Genomic DNA, 27,434 nt, shown 5'->3' with positions numbered 1-27,434 from the left:
GGGCCAACATGGATACATCAACAATGCAAACAACAAGATTCAAAGTCAATGCACGTGGAAGAAGCATCTTGCGTTTCATTCCTTATGTCCTGGTCCCATCCTTTGGCCATTTCCTTTTCCTCCCTTCTGTTACAAGTTTTGGTGTTTTGCACAGAAACATTATTTCCACAGGAGAGACCCAGGAGTGAGGGCTGAATTCCTGTATCAAACAGTCACTAGAAGGGGTCCGACAAAGGACTTTAGGACAAGGTGTCCATTACTGTCAAAAAATCATCTCCCTCCTGCAGGTCACTGGCAGCCTGAATTTGTTCCTTATCCTCCCAGAGTCTGGGGGCTGGAATCAGCACTGTCCAGCCCCTCTGCCTGTAGCAGGAACAAACACAAACCTTGTCTTTAAAACAAGCTGTCCCCTTCCTTCTCAGGGAAGATTTTTCTATGATTGAAGGTGAGCTTCAGTTCCCCTCTCCTAGGGGCAGGTTGGGTGTAAGGCCAGCTCCCAGTTAGATCTGTTTTCACCTTTGCCCCCTTTCAGTCACTCTGGGATGGTAACTCTGCTCCCAGCTGTCAGGCAGCTTCCAGAGGCAGCTTCCAGACCATCCACCCTGCTTAGTAGTTCTGTGGGAGTGTGTCGCCACATTTGCTAGCACACATAGCATGCAGGAAAGCTATCTGTGACAGATGCATTGATGGTATAGTGGTGTGTATAGTAGCCTTCCAAGCAGTTGACTTTGGTTCAATTCCCGGCCAATGCAATAATGGCTTTTTTCTTTTTATTGGTTCCTTGTCTGAAAGTGGTTTAATTTCAGTTGTATTGTGTTATTATCACATTATCCATAGAATGAGACAATAAATGTCTCAAAGCCCAGCAGTCACACAGGATGGAGGCATACAAGGGGCTAGAATGTGTCATCTGCGAAAGACAGAACACTTGGAAACCTGCTTCTCCCACCCCCTTGCTTCCCTGTTATGATTCCAGCTGCATGAGATGTTTGTATGATGTTCCTGCATGATGGGGAAATAAAGTTTTGAGTCAGCTTTTGCCTCTGCAGATTTCTTTGCTGTTACAATTATAATGACATAAACCAAAGGAGAGGAAAAGAAAAACCCACCCAAATTGCAATACAGTTAGGGAAAGAGAAGATCACAGGTAAGCCAAATATTTCAAAATAAAAATTAATACTAAAAAGGCAGCCAAGAGGCGGGGGGAAGAGATCAGGTATGTGGAGATCCCTTTGATATTTGAACTCACATTGCTAGAATCAAAGTTCAGACTTGACACTGTGGAAAAACCTACAACAACCCAGCTTGCTGAACACTTGTGATATTGAGTAGGGACACCTGTTTTGCTTCAATCATTTATTGTCTCTCTGTGTTCTCTGTCTCTTTCTTCTTCCCCCATTTCTCATCTCCAATATCTCTGCCTTTATCTTCTTGCTCCCTTTCCCCCTGCCCTTTCCCAGGAACTCACACTCTACAGCACTGAGGAAAAGCCAGAGCTTCCATGTTCTGCACATGATCCTATGTCAGAGGACATGTGACCCAGGTCAGAACCAGTCACCAGAACAATATGATCCTTTATGGGAAACTTCTCTGCCAACTCCGCAATTTACACCTCCCTCCCCACGAAAGGGGGTGAGGTAGAGCTCTGACTGAGAGGCCCCACAGGAGAAATTTCAGCCCAAAGACAAATTTATGTGAATTGTTGAGAAGTGAAGAGCCCCCTTTCCCTCCCGACTGTTGCCGGCACAGGGGCCCGAGGACAGCAACAGTGAGGTTCGTTGCCCGGAGTGCTTCGCGCCAATAAACATACCGGGGTGGAGAAACAATCAAAGTTTATTTGAGATCTCAAAGTGGTGCAAGGAGACAGGCAAGTCTCAAATCGAGCACACCAGCAAAAACAGTTTCTCTCTTCTTTATACATTTTACAACTAAGCCTCCCCCTCTCCACCTTCCTACCACCCCCCCTACTCCCCCTCCCCTCTCTACCGAAGGCATGTTTATACATTTAAGCAACTAAATCATTCTAGGGCTATAAATCTAGCTTGTTAGTAACTTCTCTCTAAACAGTTATTTGGTCCTGTTTACCCCTTCCCCAGCTAGAAACATGCAAACCTCATCATTATTGTTTGGTACCTGAAATGAACAAGGTCGTAATTGCTAACTAGCTGTTTACACATTCCAATTCCTGTCCTTGGCTGTTAAGGTTGATCAGAGTTAAACATGGAAGGACAGAGTTTAAACATGGAAGAACTCTGGCTCAGGCAGGCATAGTAACCCCAACACCCCAATCCCAGAACTCTAGTGTCACCCCCATGGCACCAGCACCGGGAACCCAGTGGGATGGGATTATAGAATACAAGGGGGAGGGAGCAGGGGAAAGAGGTGACAGGGAGTCTCTCTTTTTCCTTCTCTCTTCACTTTCTGTTCTTCTCTTCTCTTCCAGGAACTGCAGTCACAGCAGGGAGGGGTTTGTCTCTTTATTAGGCATCCGTGTCTGTCATGGAGGTCGCAGACGTCACAGCTTCTGTGACTTCCTGCAACCTTCACTGACCTCTGTGACTTCTGCAGTGGCACCGAGGGGGCTGAAATTTTGGACCGGACATTGTAGCCCCACCGTTATTTTATTGAATTGCTTCAAAACAGCAAGTCAAGAAAGTCTCCTAAGTTCCAGGCTCTCTGCCATGGAAACAGCACCCACTGCTCTCCAGGAGTCTGTGCGTTCCGCACAGCAAAGTACAAACCTGCTCCAAACTGAAGGGGGGGTCAGACAGTGACAGTAATGCAAATACTTCAGACTATTAACCCAGGTCCCTTTCTTTCTTTAACCCAGGACATGCCAGTCAACTGGTAACCATGGTGTTATCTTCATCTTAAAATACCTCTCAGCACATTTAACAGAGGAAGTGAAACCCCCTTCCACAAATGGCTCCCTGTTAAGGAGTTGTACCATACCAGCCCCTGGAGATTGGTTTTATACTCTTAGAGCTTTTTCTCTTCAAACCCCTCCTTATCCCAATCTATGGGCCAACCTCTGCATTTCAGAGTTTAAAATTGACTCTCATCACCCTAGTATGGCACTTTCCATGTGAATTGGGCAAAGCAAGTGGGGGAATCTACATGGTTTATGAAAACCAACTCTCCAGGTGAGGCCTGAACCCATAACATCAGCAGTATTTCCCCATTTACTAAAGCCCGTTGCACCACCATAGCTGCATCTTAGGCAAACTTGGGAAATAGGCAATTACCTGTGTCTTCGGTTAACACTTCTGGGTGGTAACTAAAAGGCTGATGGTTCAAATCCAACTGACAATGGAGGTTTTTAGTGATGAGAATCCAGAACATTTTAACAGGAAGAAAATCTCCTCTATTCTCATCTAACCCTATTTGACTCCTTCTGCCCATCTTCTTCCTCCCCTCTCAGTGTCTTTCCTTCCCCATTGGGGACATGCAGAGATGAGCTCTGGTCAATGTATGTCCCATACATGGGAAGGGGTCGCACTAAAACAGTCAACCTGGGGAACTCTTTGCTAGAGGATGTTGTGAAGACCAAGACTGTAACAGGGTTCAAAAAAGAACATGATAAATGCATGGAGGATAGGGCCATCAATGGCTATTAGCCAGGATGGACAGGGATGATGTCCCTAGCCTCTGTTAGCCAGAAGCTGGGAATGGGAAACAGGGGATGGATCACTTGGTGATTATCTGTTCTGTTCATTCCTCTGCAGCACCTGGCATTGGTCACTGTTGGAAGACAGGACACTGGGCTAGATGGACCATTGGTCTGACCCAGTATGGCCATTCTTATGTTCCTATGTAAATTGATAATGAGGGTATGGGGGGGAGGGGGTCTGCATGTTTAAGGTGAGAAAGAATGGAGAACTAACAGTGGGGACCAGAGAGACATCCCCTGCTGCCCACCATCACCCAGCTGTGGGAAGAACAACTTGGAATTGCTTGGAGAAGACACCTTTAAAAATACAAGTGTAACATGCTAATTACATTTTAATAAGATCAAAACCTCCTGAAACCCAGAGTCACAATCACTGGAATGACTTTGTCCTGATATTTTACTGGCTGCAGCCACAAAGTGAGAAAAATTACACTTCCGGTTCACAGTCAATGCACACACAAGAATCAAAGGGCTTTTTATTCCTTAGGTTCTGACACCATATACTGCTTCCATTTCATTTCAATCCTTTCCCAAGATTTCTCATTGTGCAAAGCAACATTATGCCCTTGGGAGAGACCAGACCAGAGGCTACATTCACCTACCCTACCAAATAACAAACAAGCAGAAAGGTAGATTAGGACTGATGTACTCTCCAGGTTCCTCCAGTTCAACCTTCTGCTGATGCACCTCAATCCACAGCCATGCAGGGTTTGAAGCTTGCATTACTCAAATTCCATGACACTGAAGGATTTCAGCTCCTCTTTATCCAGCAGAAGCCTTCATCCCACTCCCAACCAGATTCTTATCCATGGGATCACTGTAGGGGGCTGGGTCCCTATTTGTCTATTCTCTCTATCTAGGACAAGCCAGGGTGCCTCTATATAAATCCATGGTCACCCCATCTGAAAAAAAGATATATTGTAATTGGAAAAGGTTCAGAAAAGGGCAACAAAAAATTTAGGGATATGGAACTGCTTCCATACAAGGACTGATTAATGAGACTGGGACTTTTCAGCTTGGAAAAGAGAAGATAGTGGTCTATAAAATAATGACTGGGTTGGAGAAAGTAAAGAAGGAAGTGTTGTTTACTCCTCTAGACACAAGAACTAGGGGTCACCAAATGAAATGAAGAGACAGTAGGTTTAAAACAAACAAAAGGAAATATTTCTTCACATAACACACAGTCAACCTGTGGAACCCTGGGAACCTGGGACTGGCCACTGTAAGAAGACAGGATACTAGGCTAGCTGGACCTTTGATCTGACCTAGTGTGGCTGTTCTTATGAACTGGGGTGTATGAGCACCCATAGCCCTCTGTGGAGCTGCCCTTCTCCTTCCCCTTCTATGCTCTCATGTTTCATTGACTCCAGCCTTTTTTCTATTCATCATCATCAGCATAGAATATCAGGGTTGGAAGGGACCTCAGAAGGTCATTTAGTCCAACCCCCCTGCTCAAAGCAGGATCAAGCCCCAGACAAATTTTTGCCCCAGATCCCTAACTGGCCCCCTCAAGGATTGAATTTACAACCCTGGGTTTAGGGGGCCAATATTCAAACCACTGAACTATCCCTCCCATCATTGTAAACAAACTGCCCTCACCTCCTGTCCCTGCAAAGAGGCAGCATCCCCTGGTTTGTGTAAATCACTGACCTCTTTCAGCACTGACTGCCCCTCCATGTCCTTGCCCACAGTCTGTGCGGAAGGGACCCTTCCCTCCAGTCCTGGGGGATTCTCCCTTCTCCTTTCCTCATCAAGCAGCCCAGTGGATGGGAATCTTAAAAGCACTAAGGTGAATTAGGAGTAGAAACCCCCACAGAGCTTCCATGTGATTTGCACTTTGCCCTCCCCACTCAGGATTGAAACTTGTGCAGGGAGACTGGTGGGCCACATCCCAGCTGGGCATGAGCAAAGCAGCAGGGTAGAAGGCAAACTTGGAGACACTGGGGATTGAACCCAGGGCCTCATACATGCAAAGCATGTGCTCTACTACTGAGCTACAGCCCCAGACAGATCACTGGACTCAGGGTGCAGAGTTACAATCAGCCCTCTCCCCTGCATTGGGTGGGTGGGTGGTGCTGCCACCTCCTGCTGGAGAGTCATGATGGTGGTGGGGGGCTGTGAATAGCTCAACACCTGACATTGGTGGCAGAAGTAGTATGGGAAGCTCCAGCTGTTTCTAGGCTCTACTATTTCCACCTGCCTGAAAAATTCAACTTTCCCCAGCACATTCACTGTGGTGCAGTTGGGTCACTGTTTCCTTGGCTCTACAGCAAAGAATCACTCCTGGTTTCCCTTCTATCTGCAGCAGGATTAGCCTGTGTCAGTGGTTAATGAGGTGGATCTAGTTGTAGATTGTTATTCATTCCCCACCTTGACAATTCAGACAGTCCCTTTCCTACTCAAATTGCCAGCACCTCAGGGATCCCAGTAGCAGGGGTTGGGTTTTCCCTGAGGGCCTGAGATTTTCAAGGTCCTTTCTTCCCTCAACCTGGAGTGAACTCAGCTTTTTCCCATCCCAGACAGTCCATGAATTAACAACAGCAGCATAAAGGAAGAGGGGGGGAACATCTCATGGCCAGGGCTGGATGTGCCCAGGGTCCCCTGCTTGTCCATTGTTTCCATAGAATTTGGCACCCTGCTTTGCACAAGGGACAAAGAAAGATCTTGCTGTTCCTGTGTCTGTGAAAAGAAAATTGTGCTTCTGTATGAAAAAGAGTCGGGAAATGGCCCCACGGTGGGAGGTTTTTAAGAGCAGGTTAGAGAAACACATGGCATAGGCCTCAATGGGAAGTTGCAGAATCTCCTCACTGCCCTACCTTTCTATATGATTCTATTGTGTGGTTTTGTGCTGTCATTGTTCCACACTGAGCTGTTTTGCATAGTGGTCACTTTGCACTTTGATGCATTGTTTATGTTGTATCATTTTTGCTCTGCCTTGTGTTGTGTTCATTTGAGCTGAGCTCTTTTGCAGTGCATCATTTTGCCCTATGGGGCATTCGTTTGCAAGGTGCTGAATTGTACGGCTTTGCACTCCTACATATTGTCACTTTTTGCTGGGGACTGTCATTTCATGCTGAATTGCTAAATGTTATATTGCAGTGCTTTCACCTTTGTTGTTTTTTATATTATATTGCTATGGCATAGAATTATAGAGATGTACAGTGTAAGGGACCTGGAGAGGTCATCAAGTCCATCCCTCTCTGCTGAGGCAGGGCCAAGCAGAGATGATGCATCGGGGGCATGTGGGGTCAAGTGCCCCCAACAGTCGGCCCAGAGCAGATTGTCTATAGGACCAAGTATATGTAGACTATCCTTGACAGAGGTTTGGTCAATCTGTTCTTAAAAACCTCCAAGGACAGAGACTCCACAGACACCCTTGGGATCCTATTCCAGAGTTTAACTACCCTTAGAGTTTGGCCTCGTCTACACTATGACTTTAATTCGGATTTAGCAGCGTTAAATTGAATTAATGCTGCACCCATCCACACAACGAAGTCATTTATTTCTAAATAAAGGGCTCTTAAAATTGATTTCTGTACTCCACCCCGACGAGCGGAGTAGCACCAAAATCGATATTGTCATTTCGAATTAGGGTTAGTGTGGCCACATTTTGATGGTATTGGCCTCCAGGAGCTATCCCACAGTGCACCATTGTGACAGCTCTGGACAGCAATCTGAATTCGGATGTACTGGCCAGGTAGACAGGAAATACCTCACAAACATTTGAATTTTATTTCCTGTTTGCCCAGCGTGGAGAGCACAGGTGATCACAGATAGCTCATCAGCACAGGTAACCATGCAGGCCGATAATCAAAAATGAGCATCCTCATGGATTGTATGGGAGGTACTGGATCTGATCACTATATGGGAAGAGGATTCAGTGCTAGGAGAACTTTGTTCAAAAAGACGAAATGCCAGAACTTTTGAAAAATCTCCAAGGGCATGATGGAGAGAGGCCACAATAGGGACTCAGATCAGTGCCGTGTGAAAGTCAAGGAGCTCAGACAAGCCTATCAATAATGAGGCAAATGATCGCTCCGGGTCAGAGCCGCGGACATGCTGCTTCTACGCCAAGCTGCATGCAGTCCTAGGGGGGCCCGTCACCACTACCCCACCTCTGACGGTGGATTCTGAGGCGGGGATAATCTCATCAGCTACACCTGAGGATTCTGCGGATGGGGAAGAGGAGGAGGAGGAGGACGAGCTTGCGGAGAGTACCCAGCACTCCGTTCTCCCCAACAGCCAGGATCTTTTTCTCAGCCTGACTGAAGTACCCTCCCAACCCAATATCCAAAAACATGACCCCATGGAAGGGACCTCAGGTGAGTTTACCTTTTAAAATATAAAACTTGCTTTTAAAACAAGCATTTTTTAATGATTACTTTGCACTGAGGACTTGGGATGCATTCGCGGCCAGTACAGCTACTGGAAAAGTCAGTTAACGTGTCTGAGGATGGAGCGGAAATCCTCCAGGAACATCTCCATGAAGCTCTCCTGGAGGTACTCCAAAAGTCTTGCCACAAGGTTTCTGGGCAGTGCAGCTTTATTCCGTCCTCCATGGTAGGACACTTGACCACGCCATTCTTGCAGCAAGTAATCTGATATCATTGCATGACAAAGCCTGGCAGCGTATGGTCCCAGTGTTTGCTGACATTCAAGCAACATCTGTTCTTTATTTCACTGTGTAATCCTCAGGAGAGTGATATCGCTCATGGTAACCTGGTTGAAATACGGGAATTTAATTAAGGGGACAGAGGTGGCCATTCCTACTGGGCTGTTTGCCTGTGGCTGAAAAGAAATCCTTCCCTGCAGTTAGCCAAGCACGGCGGGGGGGGAGGAATTGGCCCAGAGCTTTTCGTGTTTGGCTAGCAGGGATCTTCCCTGATACCAGCGACGCGGTGGGGGGAGGGGTAAAGCGATCATCCCAGAGAATTCATGGCGGGGTGGAAGGTGTTAGGTTGGTTCCTGCAGGGATCTTCCCTGATACCAGCCACGCAGTGGCGGGAGGGATAAAGTGATCATCCAGAGAATTGGATGGGGGGGGGTTAGTTTGTTTTCTGCTGCAGAAGGTTAACAGGAAAACTGCAGCACTCTACGGGCTTTGCTTGGTATGTGGGAAAGGAGGGCGCAGAAGCCGAAAGACAATGGCTTACCATGGCTGCATGCAAGCCGAATTCTGTTGCCTGGACCTGCGTCTGTGATCTCTAGCAGCAAAGCCACAGGTACTCAATATTAAGAGGCAAAATGCGACCTTGCACAGAAATCACATGTGCTATGTAATGTGAATAGTCTTGGTCACCATGTAAGAGTATAAGCATTGTTCTGCAAAATGTATCTTTTAAAAAAATTCTCTCCTTTTTTCCCTCCCTCCAGCAGCTGCAAATTTTTCAAGCCTCCCTCCTCCGTCCCGAAGGCTATCTCAGATAAGGTGTCAGAAAAAGAAGATGCGAGACGAGATGTTCGCAGAAAACATGGAATCCACCAGCAGTGAAAGAGCTCATCTGAATAAGTGGAAGGACACGGTTTCAAAGTATAGGAAAGAAGCCAGTGAACGTGAGGACAGGAGGGACCAACATGAGGACATGAGGGACCAACGTGAGGAGAGGAGAGATGCTCGAGATGAGAGGTGGCGGCAGGAAGATCAGAGCAGGCAGGATGCAAAGCTGGGGCTGCTGCGTGAGCAAACAGACATGCTCCAGCGTCTGGTGGAGCTTCAGGAATGGCAGCAGGATAACAGAGTGCCGCTACAGCCCCTGTATAGCCCCCCTCCCCCCCACCATGTTCCATAGCCTCCTCACCCAGATGTGTAAGAACGCGGCCGGGGTGGGCGGGGGAGGCTCTGTACACCCTCCCATTCCACTGCAGTGACAGCCCAAGCAAAAGGCTGTCATTTTTTTAACCTTTTTTTTAGTGGCCTTTTCCTTCCCGCCAATCCTCCTCCTAAACCCCACCCAGGTTCTCTCCCTCTTTTTATAATCAATTAATAAAGAATAAATTATTTTTAAATGATAGTGACTTTATTTCCTCTGAAATCAAGCTGGGGGAAAGGGGAGGGTGGGTTCCTTACAGAGAATGAGTCAATAAAGGGGGCGGGTTTTCATGAAGGAGAAACAAACAGAAATTTCACACTGTAGCCTGGCCAGTCATGAAACTGGTTTTCAAAGCTTCTCTGATGCACAGCACTTCCTGGTGTGCTCTTCTAATCGCCCTGGTGTCTGGCTGCGCGTAATCAGCAGCCAGGCGATTTGCCTCAGCCTCCCACCCCGCCATAAAGGTCTCCCCCTTACTCTCACAGAGATTGTGGAGCACACAGCAAGCAGCAATAACAATGGGGATATTGGTTTGGCTGAGGTCTGAGCGAGTCAGTAACGATCGCCAGCGACCTTTTAAACGTCCAAATGCACATTCTACCACCATTCTGCACTTGCTCAGCCTGTAGTTGAACAGGTCCTGACTCCTGTCCAGACTGCCTGTGTATGGCTTCATGAGCCATGGCATTAAGGGGTAGGCTGGGTCCCCAAGAATAACTATTGGCATTTCAACATCCCCAACGGTTATTTTCTGCTCCGGGAAGTAAGTCCCTTGCTGCAGCTGTTTAAACAGATTAGTGTTCCTGAAGACGCAAGTGTCATGAATCCTTCCCGCCCAGCCCACATTGATGTTGGCAAAACGTCCCTTGTGATCCACAAGTGCTTGCAGCACCATTGAAAAGTACTCCTTGCTGTTTATGTACTGGGTACCCTGGTGCTCCGGTGCCAAGATAGGGATATGGGTTCCATCTATCGCCCCACCACAGTTAGGGAATCCCATTGCAGCAAAGCCATCCACTATGACCTGCACATTTCCCAGAGTCACTACCTTTCATAGCAGCACCTGAGTGATTGCTTTGGCTACTTGCATCACAGCAGCCCCCACAGTAGATTTGCCCACTCCAAATTGATTCCTGACTGACCGGTAGCTGTCTGGCGTTGCAAGCTTCCACAGGGCTATCGCCACACACTTCTCAACTGTAAGGGCTGCTCTCATCTTCATATTCTGGCGCTCCAGGGCAGGGGACAGCAAGTCACAAAGTTCCATGAAAGTGCCATTACGCATGTGAAAGTTTCGCAGCCACTGGGAATCATCCCACACCTGCAACACGATGCAGTCCCACCAGTCTGTGCTTGTTTCCCGGGCCAAGAATTGGCGTTCCACGGATAGAACCTGCCCCATTAACAACATGATCTCCAAAGCACCGGGGCCCGCGGTTTGAGAGAATTCTGTGTCCATGTCCATGTCCTCATCATGCTTGTCGCTGCGGTGCCGTCGCCGCCTCCTCCTCGCCTCATCTTTCTGGTCCTGGCTCAGCATAAACTGCACGAGAATGTGCGAGGTGTTTACAATGTTCATGACTGCTGTCTTGAGCTGAGCGGGCTCCATGCTTGCTGTGGTATGGAGACTGCAGTGTTCACCCAGGAAAAAAGGCACGAAATGGTTGTCTGCCATTGCTTTCATGCAGGGAGGGGTGAGGCTGTATGCAGAACCACCTGCGACAACGTTTTTTGCCCCATCGGGCACTGGGATCTCAACCCAGAATTCCAATGGGCGGGGGAGACTGCGGGAACTATGGGATAACTACCCACAGTGCAACGCTCTGGAAATTGACACTAGCCCCGGTACATGGACGCACACCAACGAATTAATGTGCTTAGTGTGTCCGCATACATTCGACTTTATACAATCTGTTTCCAAAATTTGAGTTATATACATTTGGATTAATCCCGTAGTGTAGACATACCCTTAGAAAGCTTTTCCCAGTATCTAACAGGAATCTCCCTGGCTGCAAATTAAGTCCATTATTTCTTGTCCTACCTTCAATGGACATGGAGAACAACTGATCATCGTCCTACTTATAATGACCAAACTTTTCTCTCTGCAATCATCCATTAAATGGTTATTATCCCCTTTCTTGCCTGGAGTAGAATGGAAGAGGAGAAAATCCTTTCTTAACTCTCATTGGAGGATGCAACTGTCAGTTTGTTCTCTCTTCATCTTTTACTGAAACTCAGAGAAAAGAAACAAGACTTGCCTAAGAGTGTAGAGATGACAGAGCCTTTATTTCATTTTGGGCTGTGACTATTAACAGAAGAGTAACATCTAACGGATATCAATACTGCCCCTCAATGGGGCTTGAACTCATGACCATGGGATTAAAAAGCAGCATGTTTTACCAACTGAGCTAGCTAGAGCTGAAGCAAGCCACCTACCCAGTCTCAGTATAGAAGGATCTCTGAGAGTATTTGCTTGGAAGCTGAGTTTCCCTTTTTGACATTTGCTTCTTTCCTGCTTTGTTATGTCTCCAGCTTGCAAACTGGAGCTGTTACAAAGCTGGTTAGATGCTGCTTTCTAGACCAGAGAGCTGGGGTTGTTTTAGCATGCTGTTGCCATCAGTTGGTCAGAGAAACCAGGAAAGGAGGATGGAATTTAGGATTCTTCCACCAGGGGGAGGTGCTTTTGGACTCGTCTAGTGGGGGAGAGTCTGAAAAAGCTTCTCAGCTCCCAGAAACAGGGCAGACAAGCTGGTTCGCTGCATGCCCCCCACACACATTTTCACAGGGAATCAGGTCCCCCTGGGGAAAAACTCAAAAGAAGCCCAAGCCCAGGAGTGTCAGAGAAGGGAATCACTGTTTGATTTAAGAGATGGGTGAGGGAAACCTGCAGGTACTTAGATCCCTCCAACATCTGATATAACTATTTGTGAAGAAGGTCTGGGGAAGCCAAGGAGAGGGGGAAAAGGGCTTGCAGCTGTTGTGCAATCACCATGCTCCCAGCAGAAGGGTGCGGGGAGCTCAACACTGTGGTTGCTTGTTCAGGACACAGAACTCACAAGATGGCAAAGCTCAGAGCCCCATTACATGGAGTCAGAATGCGATCAGCTCACACCAAGGGTGAGCAACACCCCTCCCTTGGTCTCTATGCCAGAGCTCCTATCAGTTCAGTGTCCTTCCTGGAAGAGCCTCCAGGTCAGCTGCAGAGAGGGTTGCGATGGGGTAAATGAAGGCAGAGGAGGATTGTTCCTCATGGGTTTTCTTTGTGTGGCTCTGTGATCCTGCTGGAGGAAGCATCATTTGAGTTTGTTTCAGTACCTTGGGTTGGGCTTTGGTTGTGACCCTGAGCACAGGGGTTCCTGCACTCTCTGCTCTTAGCCCCTTAGGGAATAGCAAAGAAGCAGCTTCAGAAATTGGATAGAAAGTAGCTTAAGAAAGTGTAGCATAAGTTAGAAGAAAAACAACATCAGCTCCCTGGTGGTCTAGTGATTAGGATTTGGCACTTTCACTGTCACAGCCTGGGTTTGATTCCTAGTCAGGGGAAAGTGCTGTTACATCAAAAAACCTTAATTATTCTTCACTTCCAATTTAAACAAATTCATGTTTTTTTCCTGATTCCCCCATCTTCTACATGATGTTGGGAAGAGCTTGGGAGACCATATAAAAATGAAAGTTTCCCACTGACTAGTAGCAGAATGTGGGCATGTTTCCTCTGTGCACCTCAATGTCCAGGCTGCATACCCCTTTTACACAAATAGACATGCAAATTATTTTCCCCCTTGCAAGCTAGCCTAACCAACCTTATAATAACAATAATAGACATTCAGGTTGACCCAAGATTAATATTTATTTTTTCCAGTTTTCTTGCTGAAACAAAACCAAAAAAGAATTGTGGGTCAACCAAAGTATTTCAGCAAATAAAATATTCATCCAAAAAACTTTCATCCCACTCTATATACAAGTCTTTGGAAGTAAACATCTCAGAGAAACTCAACATTAACCTCTTCCATTCCTGAGGTCTAGGTGCTGAAGCGTTCTATGAATGGATGATGGGCCTTTCACCTGTTGCCCACTGGTTATTACCTTGCTCAGGTGGTTACTGATGAAAGGTAATGTGGTTTAGTGGCAGACCTACTTCTATCCCTCTACCCAACTAGAGGTGTTTGTTTCACATTGCATGTAAAAATACAATAAATGCATTTTGTTGGTACCTAAAACTGGGATCAAGATGAAACATTGTGATTGTAAGTCAATGAGAAAATCTCTGCTGACTTCTACAGAAGGAAGGTTTTTTCATCAGGTTCTAGCACATGATAAAAGTTCTGAAGGTTCTTAGAGCTTTCGGACACATAGGCCAGAATTTTCAGAAGGTCTCACACCCACGCTAGAGCCAGATTTTCAGAAGAACTCAGCTCCCATTTAGGCAACAAAAATTTTGGCCAGGTTTTCAGAAAGGCTCAACATACTGAGGTCTGAGCTATTTTGAAAACAAAAGGCGGTAGAAGTTGTGGGTGCTGGTTGCTTGGCCGTCTGGCCCACCATGCAGGAGTTTGAGGTTCAGCATTACTTTCTCAGAATGCTAGCAACTATCTTTTATTTTCTTAAAAAGTGAGGAGGGAGACTACATATAAAAATCAATTCTGCTTCAGAAGGTCTCTAAAAGTTGAAAGAGATGTGCCATCTCTGCCTCCTTGAAGAGTTCATAACAAGTTAAAGAAAACTGAGATTGATAAATGGTTTAGCTAACCATGTCAGGCTTGCTGTGTGGTCTAATGTGTCAGATGCAAGGTTGTGTCTTTCTGTCATTTGTTGTTCTGGGCTCCGTATGAAGGCATGTGTTCCAATCCCCTTCCTGACACAATGATTGTCTTCTACCTGAAGAAATAGCCTAATTTCAACCTCTCCTAGGCTGGCTAACCTAGTGAGGAGGGCTTTAAACTAGGTTCACCGGGGGAAGGAGACCAAAGCCCTGAGGTAAGTGGGGAAATGGGATCCTGGGAGGAAGCACAAGCAGGAGAGCGCAACAGGGGAGGACTCCTGTCTCATGCTGAGAAAGAGGGACGATCGTTGAGTTATCTTAAGTGCCTATACACAAATGCAAGAAGCCTGGGAAACAAGCAGGGAGAACTGGAAGTCCTGGCACAGTCAGGGAACTATGATGTGATTGGAATAACAGAGACTTGGTGGGATAACTCACATGACTGGAGTACTGTCATGGATGGATATAAACTGTTCAGGAAGGACAGGCAGGGCAGAAAAGGTGGGGGAGTTGCGTTGTATGTAAGAGAGGAGTATGACTGCTCAGAGCTCCGGTATGATACTGCAGAAAAACCTGAGAGTCTCTGGATAAAGTTGAGTGTGAGCAACAAGGGTGATGTCGTGGTTGGAGTCTGCTATAGACCGCCAGACCAGGGGGACGAGGTGGACGAGGCTTTCTTCTGGCAACTAGCAGAAGTTGCTAGATCACAGGCCCTGGTTCTCATGGGAGACTTTAATCACCCTGATATCTGCTGGGAGAGCAATACAGCGGTGCACAGGCAATCCAGGAAATTTTTGGAAAGTGTAGGGGACAATTTCCTGGTGCAAGTGCTGGAGGAACCAACTAGGGGCAAAGCTTTTCTTGACCTGCTGCTCACAAACAGGGAAGAACTAGTAGGGGAAGCAAAAGTGGATGGGAACCTGGGAGGCAGTGACCATGAGATGGTCGAGTTCAGGATCCTGACACAAGGAAGAAAGGAGAGCAGCAGAATACGGACCCTGGACTTCAGAAAAGCAGACTTTGACTCCCTCAGGGAACAGATGGGCAGGATCCCCTGGGAGAATAACATGAAGGGCAAAGGGGTCCAGGAGAGCTGGCTGTATTTTAAAGAATCCTTATTGAGGTTGCAGGAACAAACCATCCCGATGTGTAGAAAGAATAGTAAATATGGCAGGCGACCAGCTTGGCTAAACAGTGAAATCCTTGCTGATCTTAAACGCAAAAAAGAGGCTTATAAGGAGTGGAAGATTGGACAAATGACCAGGGAGGAGTATAAAAATATTGCTCAGGCGTGCAGGAGTGAAATCAGGAAGGCCAAATCACACTTGGAGTTGCAGTTAGCAAGAGATGTTAAGAGTAACAAGAAGGGTTTCTTCAGGTATGTTAGCAACAAGAAGAAAATCAAGGAAAGTGTGGGCCCCTTACTGAATGAGGGAGGCAACCTAGTGACCGAGGATGTGGAAAAAGCTATTGTACTCAATGATTTTTTTGCCTCTGTCTTCACGCACAAGGTCAGCTCCCAGATTGCTGCACTGGGCAGTACAGCATGGGGAGAAGGTGGCCAACCCTCTGTGGAGAAAGAAGTGGTTCGGGACTATTTAGAAAAACTGGACGTGCACAAGTCCATGGGGCCGGATGCGCTGCATCCGAGGGTGCTAAAGGAGTTGGCGGGTGAGATTGCAGAGCCATTAGCCATTATTTTTGAAAACTCATGGCGATCGGGGGAGGTCCCAGATGACTGGAAAAAGGCTAATGTAGTGCCCATCTTTAAAAAAGGGAAGAAGGAGGATCCGGGGAACTACAGGCCAGTCAGCCTCACCTCAGTCCCTGGAAAAATCATGGATCAGGTCCTCAAGGAATCAATTATGAAACATTTAGAGGAGAGGAAAGTGATCAGGAACAGTCAGCATGGATTCACGAAGGGGAAGTCGTGCCTGACTAACCTAATTGCCTTCTATGATGAGATAACTGGCTCTGTGGATGAGGGGAAAGCAGTGGATGTGTTATTTCTTGACTTTAGCAAAGCTTTTGATACTGTCTCCCACAGTATTCTTGCCACCAAGTTAAAGAAGTATGGGCTGGATGAATGGACTGTAAGGTGGATAGAAAGCTGGCTAGATCGTCGGGCTCAACGGGTAGTGATCAATGGCTCCATGTCTAGTTGGCAGCCGGTTTCAAGTGGAGTGCCCCAAGGGTCGGTCCTGGGGCCGGTTTTGTTTAATATCTTTATTAATGATCTGGAGGATGGTGTGGACTGCACTCTCAGCAAGTTTGCAGATGACACTAAACTAGGAGGCGTGGTAGATACACTAGAGGGTAGGGATCGGATACAGAGGGACCTAGACAAATTAGAGGATTGGGCAGAAAAAAACCTGATGAGGTTCAACAAGGACAAGTGCAGAGTCCTGCACTTAGGACGGAAGAATCCCATGCACTGCTACAGACTAGGGACCGAATGGCTAGGTAGCAGTTCTGCTGAAAAGGACCTAGGGGTCACAGTGGATGAGAAGCTGGATATGAGTCAACAGTGTGCTCTTGTTGCCAAGAAGGCTAACGGCATTTTGGGCTGTATAAGTAGGGGCATTGCCAGCAGATCGAGGAACGTGATCGTTCCCCTTTATTCGACATTGGTGAGGCCTCATCTGGAATACTGTGTCCAGTTTTGGTCCCCACACTACAAGAAAGATGTGGAAAAATTGGAAAGAGTCCAGCGGAGGGCAACAAAAATGATTAGGGGTCTGGAGCACATGACTTATGAGGAGAGGCTGAGAGAACTGGGATTGTTTAGTCTCCAGAAGAGAAGAATGAGGGGGGATTTGATAGCAGCCTTCAACTACCTGAAGGGGGGTTCCAAAGAGGATGGAGCTCGGCTGTTCTCAGTGGTGGCAGATGACAGAACAAGGAGCAATGGTCTCAAGTTGCAGTGGGGGAGGTCCAGGTTGGATATCAGGAAAAACTATTTCACTAGGAGGGTGGTGAAACACTGGAATGCGTTACCTAGGGAGGTGGTGGAGTCTCCTTCCTTGGAGGTTTTTAAGGCCCGGCTTGACAAAGCACTGGCTGGGATGATTTAGCTGGGAATTGGTCCTGCTTTGAGCAGGGGGTTGGACTAGATGACCTCTTGAGGTCCCTTCCAACTCTGATATTCTATGATTCTATGATTCTATTCTATGATTCTATGATTCCTGTAACATTACAACACCAACTACTTAGCATTTGTATGAGAGAAGTTGGAGGGAATTCAAACATCTTCAAAAGCAGTGCATTTAGAGCACCTAGTTGGGTAATTCCAAGCTTCTTATCCAGAACAGTCCTGGCATGGCTTGAGGGGAGGCAGGCTTGGCTCTTCAATATACAAGAGGAGGGAGAAGGGTGCGGTACGTTGATAATATAGAATGTGAGACTCATAAGCTGTGGTTATGTGCTCTGAGAGTTATCACCTTGCTTTCCATTTAAGGTCAGGGGGGGATATTATAACCAAGTGTTCTAGCAACCTGGTCAGTGAACCCTATGGTGAGAAACTTTCCATGTATTTGACTGCATTTCGGTTTCTTGTATATTTGGATAGGGCCTGAGATGCTGGAAGGGAAATGTCCATGGAAAACTTGGACATTGCTGTTCTCTGAAAAAAGGCAGGTACTATTTAGACACTATTGCTTCTAGTATTTCTGTGGAATCCGAGTCTAACTGAAGAATTCCTGTCTATCCTAGAGAGAATCATTCCATTGTAAATACAAATGAAATGAGATCTGCAGGTCAACTCAGCACCTTTTTAAAATATTTACTGAGAAAAAAAGCCATTATTTGCCTTGTTGATAAGGACAAGGAGCCCTCTTTTCCTTTCAATTTCAAATGCGAAATGAATGGAGATTTTCATTGAAAAACTTCTATTTTTAAGGGGAATTGAACCCAGGCCATGGCTGTTAAAACACCAGAACCTACTGCTTAAAGCACCACATAGGGCTGTTTTTTTCTGACAGCCAGTGTTGTTTTTCTCAGGCTCCTACTTCACCAATGTCAGATGTTGGTCCATTCGCCATTGCCATGAAGGGACAAGAACAGAGAGTGAAGGATCTCCTGTGCTCAGTGTTACAAGCTGAGCCCCAAAAATGGACAACAGGGTACCACAAATTCAAATTATGCTTCCGGTTCCTCCATCAGCATCACAGGAGCAAAATAAAAAATCACCAGAGGAGCAATTCTCCTCTGCTTTCATTTACCCCAGTGCAATCCTCTCCACTTCTTCTGTTTATAATCTGGAGGCTCTGTCAGGGGAAAAAACATTGAGCTGGCAGTATTTCTGGGATAGAAATCCAGAGACGGGGGTTGATGCTACCTGATGGGATGCTGATTCATTATAACAGGTCCCTTGGCTTTAGCTGCCCCCAGTGCAGATCTCATTTTGTCAGCTCTGTGCTCTCAGGAAGCCAACAAAGTGCTGAACCCAGCTTCTCTCGGGCCACCGGGAGCATGGGGATTGCACACCAGCTGCAAGTCCTTCTGTTCTCTCCTTGTCCTCCTCGGCTACCCCGGATCCTTTCCCACAAAAGGTTTCATCAGATGCTGGAGGTACCTAAGGACCAGCAGGTTTCCCTCACCCACCTCTTAAAGCAAACAGTGATTCCCTTCTCTGACACTCCTGGGGCCACATTTCCTTTGAGGAGCTTCTCCCCAGGGCGTCTGATACCCTGCAAAAATGTGTATGTGGCTTGGGGGGAACCAGATTATCTGTCCCATCTCTAAAAACTGAGAAACTTTTTTTGACTTTTCCCCACTATGTGAGTCAAATAGCATCTCCCCCTGTTGGGAGAACACTAAATTCCACCCTCCCACGCTAGTTTCCTCTGATGAACTGGTAAATCAATCCCAGCTCTCAGGTCTAGAAATCAGCTTCTAACCAGCCTTGTAATAGCCCCTATTTGCTAGCTGGAGAGTGAAGGAACAAAGACAGAAGGCAAAAGGCAGAAAAAGAATCTCAACTTGCAAAGAAGCAGCCTTAGGGCTCCTTCTACACTGTGATTGTGCCTTTGAAGAAGCCCTGTAGGCAGCCTGGCTAGCTCAGTTGGTCGAGCATGACACTCTTAATTTCAGGGTCATGGGGGCCAAGCCCCAGGTTGGACACTTCATCTTGCTGCCTTAAGTGTGCTTTTTTTGTGTATATGATGAGCCCCAAATGAAATGCACTCTCTTTCCTCTCAACGATCTTTCGCAGAAAAAGTCTCTTCCTGTTAGCTTAGATAGAACAGGAAGAGAGAACAAACTAACATTTCCCTCTATTCAAGGGACACCATCATAAGACCTAACCACATCAGCCACACCATCAGAGGCTCGTTCACCTGCACATCTACCAATGTGATATATGCCATCATGTGCCAGCAATGCCCCTCTGCCACATACATTGGACAAACCAGATAGTCTCTATGCAAAAGAATAAATAGACACAAAACATTCAAAAACGAGTAGGAGAGCACTTCAATCTCCCTAGACACTCAATAACAGACTTAAAAGTGGCTATTCTTCAACAAAAAAACCTTCAGAAACAGACTTCAACAAGAAAAAGCAGAACTGGAATTAATTTGCAAACTGGACCCCATCAAATTAGGCCTGAATAAAGACTGGGAGTGACTGGTTCACTACAAAAAATAATTTCCCCTCTGTTGATACTCACCCCTTCTTGTCTCTCGTTAGCACTCACCCCTTCTTGTGACTCGTTAGCACTACAAAAAGAAATTGCCACTGTTTTGCTATTTACCCTTTCTTGTCAACTGTTGGAAATGGGCCACATCAACCCTAATTGAATTGGCCTCATTAGCACTGTCCCCCCACTGTGTAAGGCAACTTCCATCTTTTCATGTGCTGATTATTTGTACCTGCCTACTGTATTTTCCACTCCATGCATCTGATAAAGTGGGTTTTAGTCCACGAAAGCTTATGCCCAAATAAATTTGTTAGTCTCTAAGGTGCCACAAGTACTCCTCATTTTTTTAAGGAAATAATGTTATTTCAAAAGGGAAAAGTGGTGCTGTGTGTTGAAAGGCTGGCTTGGACATTTCTTATTGTTATTTTCTGATTCCTCATTATTGTGATTTTCTGATTGCTCATACCCAGGCCCTGCCTAGACAGGAAAGGAGGGGAAATGTGATCATCAGTCAATACTAGATTTATCTGATATGAAAAGGGGACCAGAAGCTGTTTGTAGTTAGCTAAAAAAAAAAGGAAGGGGAATACTGCTGGCTGGGAGCTAAATATGCAGGAAAATGGGTTGGGATTCTTCTATGCTCAGATTTGTTAAGTAGCTGGTAATCTCCCAAATGATGGTCTGTTCCTTACATCAAAATGCAGCCTATTCCCTTTCTTTAGACTTTAAAGTTTCATGAAAGGAAAAATAATGCGGAAGAAATCATAGAATTTATGGATGTATTTGAGAAAGGAAAGCAGATGGACTGAAAGAAGATAAAAGGATTCAGAAGGGAAAGAAAGCTTATTGGTCCTGCCTGGTTTCAAAAACCAGTGTCCTCTTACAGGTGAGGTAAATATGAGAACCACCACACTACAGAAATCTAATACCGTTGGTCCTATTTAATAGAGCTTTCTTAGTAGCCAGTGCATCAGCTCAATCAGTTTGCCTTTGAAGAACAGGAAAACAAAGTGCACCACAAACTTCTTTTTTAACACAATAATCAGAAATGCTGCAAGAGCTCCTCCAATTTGCCCATCTCAGAATGAGACAAAACACAGCCAAATCTCCCAACCAACAAAGCTCACATCTGCTCCCCTTTTCCATGGACATTTCCCTGACAGCTCCCAGAGACCCATTCAACAAGACAGGAAATCCAAATGCAGTAAAGTCAAGGGAAAGATTTTCACCACAGGTTTCACTGACTGGGAAGGGTCATTTCAGACAGAAAAGTTTGGTCATTTAATGCCAGAATACTAGGCTATAATATCCTTCCCTCACCGTATGTGGAAAGCAAGGAGATAGGTGTGAGAACAACCACTCCTAACCAAAGAAACAGGGACCCCAACACAGTGTTTTTGAACCCCAAAGCAGGGGGAAAGGCTTTTCAAAGGTAACCTACCCCAGGAGTGTCAGAGAAGGGAATGACTGTTTGCCTTAGGAAGTGTCTGTGGGAGGGAAACCTGCAGGTACTTAGGTCACTCCAGTCCAGCTTCTGACAAAAGCGTTTGTGGGAAAGGGCCTGGGATAGCCCAGGAGGACGAGGAGAGGAAACAAGGTGAAGGGTTAGAAGGGGGGTAGAGCAGTTTAGCTGCTTCCTAAGCATGCAGCATTGATAAACCAGGAGCAGCACTAGGGGGCAGGCAAAGCTAAAGGGCCTGTCATTGTAAAATATAGCAGCTCAAATGAGGTGGTGTCAAAACCCCCGGCTTAGGTTCTAGGACAGAATTGCTCTCTGCTTAGTGGGCTCTCCTGTAAGAGAGGCAGAAAAAGCGGAGAGGGTTGTGCTGCGGTAAATGAAGACACAGGAGGATTGTTCCTCTTGGGATTTGTGTTGCTCTTGTGATCCTGCTGGAGGAAGCTGAAGTGTCATTTGAATTTGTGTCATTGCATTGGCCTGGGCTCTGGTTGTGACAGTGAGCACAGGGGGTCTTTCAGCCTCTGTTCCCAAGGTGTAATAGTAGGTGATTTCTGTGGTATACCAGTTATTATGTTGGTCTAACATGCAGAAGGTATCTGGTTCAAAACCAACCAGGAGTATTGGTGCTTCTGGTTCTTTTTGTCCAAGTCTTTTCTCAAATACATCCATAACTTCTACGCTTTCTTCTTCATTAGTTTTTCCTTCCATGAAACTTTTAAGGTCAAAAGGAGGGGATTAGCCTGCATGTTGAGGGAAGGAATAGATCATTATTTGGGAGATTACCAGCTACTTAAAACATCTGAGCATAGAAACATTAGGATCTTAATTCAATTTAATTTAATAAATCTAAATAAATTTAAATGTAATAAATAAAAATGCATGAATAAATTTATTTAATAAATACATTAATAAATAAACTCATTAATAATGTAATAAATTTGTACTGTACTGCTCCCTTCTTCCTCCACCTGTATGTTTAACACCCAATCCTGCCCACCCTCAAGCAATGCTAACTTTCTCCTGGGGAATAAACTGGAATTTACCCAACTAGGTGCCCTCAATATGCAGCTTCTGAAGTTATTTGAATTCCTTCCACCTTCTCTTGCCACTACTCTAACAGAAATCCGAAGCAAGTGCTCGTCTCATGTTAAAAGAGAGATTGTAATGAGGACATTTCTCCAGGTAGAATACAAAGCTTGTTTCAGGAGTGGGATATTAACCAAGGGTTTAATGGAGAACAGAACACCCAATTGAGAGAAAAATAGCACCTTGAATCTGGAATTTTAAAGCACTCAACCACCCTTAAAGCAACTGCTCTATTAACCCTAGTTTTCTTAAATGTTTTATGAGCTACTCACGGAGGCCCAGGTGGCACATCTCTTTCAACACCTAGAGGCCTTCTACAGCACAGCTATTTTTTAGGCACAATCACCCTCACCTAAAGTTTCAGGTTTCCTAGAGCCCTGAGACTTCTGAAGAGTGGTAGTCTCCCTGCTTACTTAATAGGGGAATAAAAGATATGCATTAGTACAAAGCTCCTCTGCTTTCTCCAGATTTCATGACCTTTTAGGTGGGATCAGCAGCCTGGGTTCAATTCTTGCTCAGAGAAAGTAACTTTACAACAAAAAAACATAGTTCATTCCTCACTTGCAATTCAAACAAATGTGTGATTTTTTTCCTGACTAACCCTTCTAGATGTTACTGGTAAGGGCTTTGGACACCATATGAAAATCAAAGCTTCCCACTGACTAATAGCAGAATGTGGGCATGTTTCCACTGTGCACCTCAAAGTCCAAGCTGCATGCCCTTTTACACAAATAGACATGTTCAAATTATTTCTCCCTTGCTAGCTAGCCTAACCAACATTATAATAACAATAATAGACATTCAGCTTGACCCAAGATGAAAAACTGGGCAAAAATTTAGGTGCCTAACTGGGAGCTGGCTCTAGTGGTGGGTGTGAGATCTTCTGAAAATTCTGGCTGATTATGTGTCTGGAACCTCTAAGAACCATCTCAACTTTTAGCATGTGAAAGACCTGATGAAAAAGCTTTCCTTCTGTTCAACTCAGTAGAGATTTTGTTCTTGATTTAAAATTGCCATGTTTCACCTTGAACCTAGGTTTAGGTTACAACACAATTTATTTTATTTTTATATGCAATGCGAAACAAATATTCCTTTGTAGACATTTGAACAGAGGGCTATACGTAGATCTGCCACTAAATCATGTTGCCTTTCACCTTGAGCAAGATGGTAACCAGCGGCATACAGGTGGAAGGCTATGAAATATGGTTCATCCTCAGGACCCTTCAGCAGCTAGACTTCAGGAATGGAAGAGGCTAATGATCCTTCTCTCCAGACGGTTAATTCTGAAGACTAGTCTATAGAGCTGGGTGAATGTTTTTTGGATGAATATTTTATTTACTGAAATATTTTGGTGGGCCAAAAATGATTTTATTTTTTTCAGTTTTGTTTCAACAAGAAAATTTAAAAAAATGCATCTTGGAGCAACCTGAACTATTGTTAATTATTTTTATTATATAGGTTTGGCTAGCTAACAAGCAAGGAAATACATGATTTTCCCAGCTCTACTTGTATGAAATGTCCACAATGGGAACATACCTATGCTCTGTTCTGAGGCTGTTTGATTTTCACATGGTCTCCAAAACCCATCTGAGCATGATGAAATACCAATTGAGGAGACAACAAGTGAAGATATGTATTGAAAAGCATCTTTCCCTGACTGGAAATCAAATCCGGGTCACAATGGTGAAAGCGCTGAAGCCTAATGCATAGACTAACCACCAGAGAGGCAACAGTGGGTGCTTTTTTATCACCTGTACTAGGCTTTCTCTGTCTCCTCTATCTAATTTTAGAACCTGGTCCTTTCTCCATTGCCCTGAGGAGACAAGAACAGAGGGTGAAATATCCCTTGTACTCAGGGTCCCAAACTGAGCCCAACCAAAGGCTTTGACCACAAGGCCTCCACAAGCTCACAAGAATAACACAAACAGCAGATGGGGAGACATAACTCAGTGATTTGAGCATTGACCTGCTAAACCAAGTGTTGTGTGTTCAATCCTTAAGGGGGCCATTTAAGGATCTGGGGCACAATCAGTAGTTGGTCCTGTCTAGTGAAGCAGGGGGCTGGACTTAATGACTTTTCAGGGTCCCTTCCAGTTCTATGCAATAGGTATATCTCTATTTATTTATTTTACAAACAAGTCCCAAGAAGAACAATCCTCTTCTGCTTTCATTTAGGCCCATTGCAAACCTCTCCACTTCTTCTTCCTCCTACTAGAGGCTCTTCTAGGAAAACACATGGAGCCAATACTAACTCTTTCCTAGAAGCCCAGGGAGGGCTTTTGATACCACCTCACACGAGCTGACAGGAGTTAGATTCTGTGTAATGGGACCCTTAGCTTTGCCTGCTCCCTAGCCTTGCTCTCTTGAGGCTCTTAGGCAGGAAATGTCTCTTCCTGTCTCTGAGATTTAGTAGAAGAGGAAGAGAGGACAAATTGACATTTCCATCATCCTCTGTGAGTGAGAGAGAATTTTCTCCTCTTCTATTCTAGCCTAGCTAAGAGAGGGGAAAATAACCCTTCAGGAGCTGACTGTCCCCCTTCAGTGATCTTTAGCTTCTCTACTTCTTCCTACATTGGCTCCACCTCTGCATTGGGCATATGTGTACTTCCGTGTCATATCCTTCCTAGCCCTCTTTATTGTCATGGAGATTGTTTCAGGCTGCGGACGGAGTCAGCTCTCTGCCTATCGACTGGATCACACTGTATTCATTTCTTGTATATTTCTCTAACTCCTCGTTACTGCATTTGTGATGATTTATAAAAACCAGCCTGAGAGTAAAACAAGATGGCAATAAAAATCAATATACTGTGCTAAAAATACCAGTGGAACAGTAAGGAAATTTGTAGCTCAGAGCTTGCGTTAACACCATTTGAAGACATGCAAGATGTTGAGTGTTCAAAAATATTATGGAAAAATGTTATTTAAAAAGGGGAATGTGATGTTGTATGTTAAAAGGATGGGTTAGAGAGTTTCAATTATTATGTTCTCACACCCCGAAACCTGCTTAGCCAGGAAAGTAGCAGAAATGTGATCATCAGTCAATAGATTTCTCTGACATGAAAAGGATACATGAGGCTGTTTGTAGTTAGCTCAACATAAAGAAAAGTGAGGGAAAACTGCTGGCTGGGAGCTAAATACGCAGGACAAAGGGTTGGGATTCTTCTACACTCTGATTTGTTATGTAGCTGGCAGTCTCCCAAATGATGGTCTATTCCTTCCCTCAAAATGCAGGCTAACCCTCTCCTTTTGAACTTAAAGTTCCATGAAAGGAAATAAATAACGAGGAAGAAAGCATAGAAGCTATGGATGTGTAGTTGAGAAAGGATTTGGAGTGATAAAAGAGCAAAGGAGAGAAAGAGGCAATGTTTCTGCCTTGTTTCAAACCAGGGACCTTTTGCATGTTAGACATATGTGATGACCCCTATACTACTGAAACCAGCTATGGTCACTTTGGGGTTCTTTTCTAAGGCTCTCTCAGGAGCCACTCCACTAGCAGATTCCCTTTGAAGAACAGGGAAACAAGGGGTACCAAGAACTTATGGTTTTTGGATGAGTCAAGAAAAGGGAATAGCATTGTCCCCTTTGGGAAGCCCTGTTCAATTCCAGGTCAGAAAGCAAAACTTTTCTGCAAACATATAAAAAAAATGTTGTTTTTCACTTTACTTCATAAGTACAGTTGTGTGGCAATTAAATGATGACCCTAAAGTTTCATAAAAGCAAAGAACACTAAACAAAAAAGTGTGGGAAATATGGATGTATTTGAGGAAAGGGCTTGGAATGAAGAAAGACAAAAATTGATCAGTAGAGAGAAAAGGAATAGAAATGCTAAGCAAATGGTGTTCTATTGTTGCAAAGGAGATTAAAGTGGGGCCATTTTCTCCAGATAGAAGAAAATGGTCATGTCAGAAGTGGGATTTGAAATCACATCTCTATGCAGAGACCAGAACACCCAAGAGATAGGAAAAAGAGATTCTTAAAAACTGGTACTTTAGACCAGTCCAACATCCTGATGCTACAAAGAATGTAACTTATCAACCCTAGTTTTCATTAATATTTGATGAACTCTTTAGGGAGGTAGAGATGACACATCTCTTTCAACTCCTAGAGACCTTCTACAGCACAGCTGATTTTTAGACATACTCACCCGGACCTAAAGTTACATGTTTCCTGAAGCTCCATGAGTTCTACATTGTTGTAATCTCCCTGCTCACATTTTAAGTGAACAAAAGATGGTTGCTAGCATTCTGAGAAAGTAATGGTGAACCTCAAAATCCTGCTTTGGACTTAACTCTCCTGAGTAGTTTTGGATCATCTGCAAATGTTGTCACCTCACTTTTTAGCAGATTGTTTATGAATATGTTGAATAGTACTGGTCCCAGTACAGACAGCACTATTTACCTGTTTCCATCCTGAAAACTGACCGTTTATTCCTACCCTTTATTTCCTATCTTTTAACCAGTTATTGATCCATGTGAGGACCTTCCAGAGGTGAAAGTAAGCCAGTACATTCCGGTACATTCCGGTATGGCGTACCGGCTAGAGCTGGTACACTGTGCCAGACCAGACCGGCTTCCCCAAGCTGGTGATTTAAAGGGCCCAGGGCTCCCTGCAGTGACCCGAGCCCCGGGCCTTTTAAATCGCCTCCCGAGCCCCACTGCTGGAGTCCCAGGGAGCAAATCACTACCATGGAATGCTGCTCTCTCCCGCTCTACGAACACAGAGCAGGGGCGGCGGAAGCTTCCTTACAGTGTTGGGGGGGCACCGTTGTCTGAACTGTGGTGCTTCTATGACATCCCTTCCCCAAGGACCCATACTCACAACACCTCTTCCTCTGAGGCCACACCCACAGAACGCCTCTTCCCCCCAAGACTCTACCCTTTTCCCCCCTCCATCATTTGTCCTAACAGCCAGTAAAGAGTGGTGTTCCAGCACCCTGACACAGAGCTAAGCAGGCGGCTGTGTGTGTGTGCGTGTGTGTGTATGTGACAGAGACTGCTGTGCTGAACTGAGCCAGT

The 27,434-nt window shown here is 45.3% G+C and overlaps 1 protein-coding gene and 1 non-coding gene across 2 annotated transcripts in view; one reads left to right on the top strand and one right to left on the bottom strand.

Moving 5' to 3' along the window:
- Positions 1 to 27,434, top strand: part of LOC128822969 (zinc finger protein 501-like) — a 348,938-nt gene that overhangs the window by 57,778 nt on the left and 263,726 nt on the right. The gene's annotated exons all lie outside the window — the stretch shown is intronic.
- Positions 5,603 to 5,674, bottom strand: TRNAA-UGC (transfer RNA alanine (anticodon UGC)). The gene has a single exon. It is a non-coding gene; the product is annotated as a tRNA-Ala (tRNA).

Source organism: Malaclemys terrapin, chromosome 15, assembly GCF_027887155.1.
Source record: "Malaclemys terrapin pileata isolate rMalTer1 chromosome 15, rMalTer1.hap1, whole genome shotgun sequence".
Classification (NCBI taxonomy): domain Eukaryota; kingdom Metazoa; phylum Chordata; order Testudines; family Emydidae; genus Malaclemys; species Malaclemys terrapin.
Note: the sequence above shows the minus strand (reverse complement) of the source record. Positions and strands in the feature narration are given on the sequence as shown.